The sequence below is a fragment of the Ostrea edulis genome, chromosome 4 (assembly GCF_947568905.1).
Source record: "Ostrea edulis chromosome 4, xbOstEdul1.1, whole genome shotgun sequence".
Classification (NCBI taxonomy): Eukaryota; Metazoa; Mollusca; class Bivalvia; order Ostreida; family Ostreidae; genus Ostrea; species Ostrea edulis.
This window is the reverse complement of record NC_079167.1, coordinates 1,857,777-1,863,776: the sequence shown is the minus strand read 5'-3', so window position 1 is coordinate 1,863,776 and position 6,000 is coordinate 1,857,777.

Below are 6,000 nucleotides of genomic sequence, written 5' to 3'. Positions count from 1 at the left end.
GTTCCTAGTTCTATATAATGTAGGAAAATCACAACTTAGCAATTGACTGGATTGTCTTGGCCACAGAGACTTGGGCCTCCTGTTTCTCCCCAGAAAGCCCGAACGTCATGGGGACTGTCTCTTCTCCCATGAGTATCATGCTCCAAATCTAGGCGAGCTTTCTGCTGATGCAGGAACTCCATTCCCACATAATCTGATCCTCTAAGGGAGCCAAGGGGAAATAAGAACTGTATTCCACATTTCCTAAGCGTATACCTACGGGACCGATTATTAACCCTCTCATCCCTGCGTTTTCTCCCGCCTGTGACATGTTGTTTTATGGGCCACTTGGGGGTCAAGCTCATCATAGACGATAGTGGACAGAACACTGACCTCGGTACCTGTGTCCACCACTGCTTGCAGCTGCACTCCCTGGATTGTTATTTCTCCGGGGATTTCTCAGGCATCTCATTATCCACGTACTCCTCCTGAACAGGTGAGTCCTCCTGATCTGATGAATCCTCCAGGTCCCTTGCACTAAACCCTTTCCGCTCTGGCACTGCAACATGCTAGGGGAAATCGAACCTGTCAGGAACACATGATTCATCCATGGATAAGTCCTCAAACTTGTCTTCTTCCAACCCGATGATGTAGTATTCAGATTCCTCCTCCTCTTCCTCTGGTGCCTCCTGGAACAGGACTCGGAACCTCTTTAGTGCTTCTTTAAACGATGCACACGAGAGAGTGCATGTTTGTGCCCTTTCCCGATTACTCATGCAATGAGTGTTTCTGTGCCTTGCCAGTGTCCGATACCAATATCGTAGGCCTTTACTGGAGAGTGCTCCGGTGTCAGCATCCATACATCCCCATGGATAGGTCCCTCTTTATTCAACGGTGGATGGATCGCCGGTCTCCGCCCTTGAGGCTCAAGTGTCCGTTGGTGGACCTCGGAATTCTCCCTAGGCTTCACCGTTGCCTCTTGCCTTCTGGGTGCATCCTTCGAATTGAGCTCCGGAGAGTCCCTCTTGAAATAGCCAAGATGCCCCACTTGAAGCAACCAAGTGTTTCTGTTCATGCCCCTGCTGAGATGAGAGGTGCATCTCGGGGGAAGGAGTGTGCCCCCGCATTTCCTTCTCCAGTTCCTCAATTCTCAGACATAGGTCCCTTAAACCCTTTTTCAATACCGATGTTCCACCGGTTGTTGGACCTCCTCCTGGACCACCATCCTTATTTCCTTCATGGGCTTAAATCGACTTGGTTTACCGGGAATGCTGGTAGTACTGCATCCTGTCCACATCTTCCTCCAGTCTTAGGTCTAACATCCAGGGCGCACAAACATCGACTACAAAACATGGTCTAAAATGAAATGTGCGAGCACAGATGGGAAAACATGTATCACTAAGCCCACCGGTGCAGCGATCATCCAACATTCTGAGAAACTGACTGGAAACTCATCTGGTATGTGTACTGACGATCCGAAACGCTTCTCGAAACGTCTCAAGATCTAAGCCAGTGAGAGGTTATCTTCCATCTCCAACAGCACGATGTAATATAGTCGTTCGAAGTGTCATCTAAGGAGAAGTAGAATTGGTTGTGATGCTTCATCTCTGTTTATTGTCGACTGCAAGCTAGCCGAACAATCTTGTGCAAGAAGGATTTCCGAATAGAATTCCCATCTTACCGCGAATCCTTGTACCTAAGCGCGTTTCTACCCGTGCCAATCGTGTGTTCCTCAGTACAAGAGTATATGAGGACAGGGAAGGGTGTATGGGGCACTGGGGCTAGCCCCTAAGCGGAACGTTCAGAGAATGGCTTATGTGATTCTGGTTTACCTAACTGGGGCTTAATGTTGGCTACTCTTCCCCCTCTCCCCTACAAACAGTGGTATCAGACTGTGCCTGAAAATGAGCAGAAGGTCCCTGCTGCTGATAGGGGACGAGCATGGCAACGATGTGGTGCATATGTGTGCTCGCATAACCACCAACCATAGGGGATACCAAGGAGTAGGCGCACTGGGCACTCTCCCAGACACAAAGTCAAGGACATGGAGTGAGTAGATTTTACGAAGCTGTACTGTATGGTAAAGGGCCAGGGAGCCCTGTGAGGAGATCGAGACAATGGAGGGTGAGTTCCGGGGGATAACCCCCGGCTCCAACATTAAGGCAACTAGGGAGTACGATTCTGGTGTAGGGATATGCTGACGTTGACTAGAACCCCTGACATAAACCCTGACTGAACTTATCGGTGAGGGGGTTGGGCTGATCTCCCCGACACTGGAATGAAGGGGTGCAGTTACGGGGGTATGATATTTTGGGAGATTCCCAGAACTGGATATGTAACCCTCTACTGTATAGTCGTAGTAGGCCTCACTGGGACATCGGGCATAACTGACCCCCTCCCCCATGGGGACGAGTAGTCGTCAGTCAACCTATCTAAGTCCCTAAACCTTCGGATATCATAGCTAGAACATTTCTTGGGTGAAGCGAAAATAATAAAGTTCTCCGGGGAGTCGCATCTACAATATGAAAATCCCCATCTAAAATCTGAACTGTCAATCTCTTGAGAACTGACCTGAACCCTCCAACTCCTCCCCCAAACAAGAAGTAATCACAACCCATGAATAATCCCTATTAAAACATTTTTGTTACGCAATCCTTTGTGTTTTTAGGCTTTTTTATAGAAGAAATTCCACTTGTCGTGAAAAGGTTACCTGTAGGCGTCCAATAAGTTGACAATTGCTGTCCATTATTTTCAATAAAGGACAGATACTGTCCATTCTTAAAAATAATGGACCGTAATTGTCAACTTATTGGGCAGTGCCAGGTAAACCCAATAACTTATTAGACGTCTACAGGTAGGCTGAAAATAAGAGAAAGACAACACATTAGAGATACAAATTTAATTTTAAATTCCCTACAAGTTACCAACACGGATATCGGGAAAAAATCACTGAAACACTGAAAACGATATTTCCCCTTAGCAGAATTCTCTGCTCCAACTTTAAGATTCACATTTTTAAAATTCCACAGGCCATTATTATATCGCACCAAAACTTAAATTTGAAAGACATATTTCCATGCTATATATTAATTTCGCTGGATCCAGGAGCAAATTCCGAAACTTTTTCACAGCGCTTTTTTATGTTTTCTTTATTTGCATATTATAATTCTGAATTATTATTTTCGCTTTCATCAATAATTTCATTTCATTTCACGAGATGGGTGGATGGTTCTTTTGGCCAGCGTTAATTATTTCCTCATCCAAATATTCGAAAACACAATGCTTTTCAGATCAAAATTTGACTCGATAACTTTCTCACCCTCCATATCCTGAATTTAACACTCATTAAGATAGTATTCGCAGTACTTTCATTGAAATCCTTAAATTTTGATTGTACAATGAAAATGCTCTCCCCATCAGAGGACGACATGTTGATATGTTGATGTACAAGATTACTTACCGGACACTGTTCAATAAGTGAACAAAAGAAACAGACATCTACGCAAGACTGGTCATATTGTCAGACTATTCAGAATAGCTTTATTCATAATTATCATTGTCAATGGATTTACCTGAGCCTGTCCATTTTTAGAACAAAAGATGTAATGTTTTAAGTAGGATATAAACCTCAAACTGTCCATTCTGTGATAGAAAGAATTGATCTCGGCCCTACGGGCCTCAGTCAGTTCTTTCTCTCAGAGAATGGACAGTTTTTGGCTTAAGCCTTTACAGAAAACAACTCTAACTTAGGGTCTTTCATACCGCCGTGGGCACTCCCACACCGTGGGCACTCCCACACCGTGGGCACTCCCACACCGTGGGTTGTCTAAACTAAAGCCTACATTGCCTACCAACACGCTCATATGTAAATTCGGGGACGCGGTGTTATGCCGCGCGATCGCTGGAGTATCCGGGGAGGGGCACAAGCCCAACACAGAGAACACTTAATCCATAGACAAATCCATCACATCTGTACACACACACACACACACACACACACACACACACACACACAATACAGAGCTACTAAATTGTAATTAAAAAATGTCTAAATAATGGACTCTATCTATCTAAAATAATTACTAAACCCTAATTTAATTCAAATTGAAAAACATTAACTAAATTTAAAAAAAAAACGACAAAATAGCGATACACCAGCACACTGCAGAGAAACAACAACTTTGCAATCACCCAATATAGTTTACGTCCATGGCCTGGAGTTGGGCGCCGATAACGTACACCACATTAAAGAGGTCTGAAAATGGACCAAAACTCGGAACGTACATGGTGCGACCCCAACAGCCCCAAACTGAGGGCGGAAATGTTACCATAAGGGTCCCTTTTCTTGCCAGAATACTCTTTTAGCAGACTCTTAAAAAAAGTTGTTATCAACCTTCATTATGACCCTACATGATGTAAAATTAGGAACTTTCAGGTGAGCTTGATTGCCCTAAAAGGCCTATGTGACCCCTTTTAACGGTTCTATAAGTTTGATTTCATTTTTCTTTAGTCGTTTATCAGTTTTGTTTTATCCTAACACCCTTTAGTCAATTATTAGAGAGGTCTGAAAAGTGGTCCAACCGTTTGGTGGCCCAAGGTGGGACCCCTACAGCCCCACTTCCTTGCCTGCATACTCGTTTAGTGGACTCTTCAAAGATTAATCTGTTATCAACATTCATTATCCCCCTATGTGATGTAACGTCAGAAACTTTCATTATCCCCCTATGTGATGTGACGTCAGAAACTTTCATTATCCCCCTATGTGATGTAACGTCAGAAACTTTCATTATCCCCCTATGTGATGTGACGTCAGAAACTTTCATTATCCCCCTATGTGATGTAACGTCAGAAACTTTCAGGTGAGCTCAATTGCCTTGAGTATGAAACTCGGTAATTATAGATTTGTTGATTAAGTGTTTGAAAAATTATCAATTTTGATTTATCATGTGTTACTTTTTAGTATTCTGTCTGATTACTCGCAGTACTTTGATGAACTTTCTTATTGGCTGCTAACTTCTGTGGCCTTATTGGCTGCTGGTTAGTGGCTGCTAGCTTCAGCCTAGTACAAATCAGCCAGCTAGATGATGATTTTATCGAGAATATAAATATATTTTCATTACATGTACTAGTCAAGTACGTAGAACTAGAGGCATTCTTCCTTTTTTGACAGCGTACATTTTCCGTTATTTTTTACATTCAAAAACTATCTTTACAATCCAAAGAAAGATATATTGGGTAATTTAGAATTTTTAAAAAAAAAAGTATCATCGAGTGTTAAGGATGCAAGTGGAAATAACGAGCGTTGACAGTCACACCCCGACGTAAGCCCATATCGGAGTAATCCGTAGTCCAAAGTAATATGTAAAGAACAACTGATATACACATAGCACGTCAGACAGCATTTAACCCAATGAATTCAATCTGTGTACAGAAGCACGAACACTTGCTACCCCATCCCCACCCCTTTATGATTTAAAATTGGGGAGTTTTTAAGGGTCTTTTTTTCTGTGTTTTGCTTGCCCCTCCCCTTTCAGGATTTTGAAGTTTTGGCTTATTTAGGTTTTAAAATTCAAAGATGAATGGGAAGTGGGAAAAACGAAAAGTGTTAAGAAATATTCAAAACTTGTAAACTTTAGCAAAAAGAAGCAAACTTCTTATAGGGAATTGGAAGAAAGGCCTTAAATGATAGGGGGTCCGGGAAAACTGGCCCCCTCACGCTTCATCCCCGTCATAATGCCACATTGGGCATGGACAAGTCTCGTTCACTCTTCTCTGTTGTTGGCAGATGATAAAAGGACAAGTTTCACAAAGTATCACGTATTATACAAACAATTAAGCTAGATATCCACTTAAAAAAAACCTCAATGTTTTCAGAATTTCTTTTTGAAAATCCTAAAAAAAAAATTGTTTTAAAATATTACCTGTACTAGTTGCAGAAAACAAAAACGGGATATTTCTTGATCTAAATATTCTCTGTCATGGAAACCATCTTTAGTAAGGTCTTGGAAAACATTCATCCAG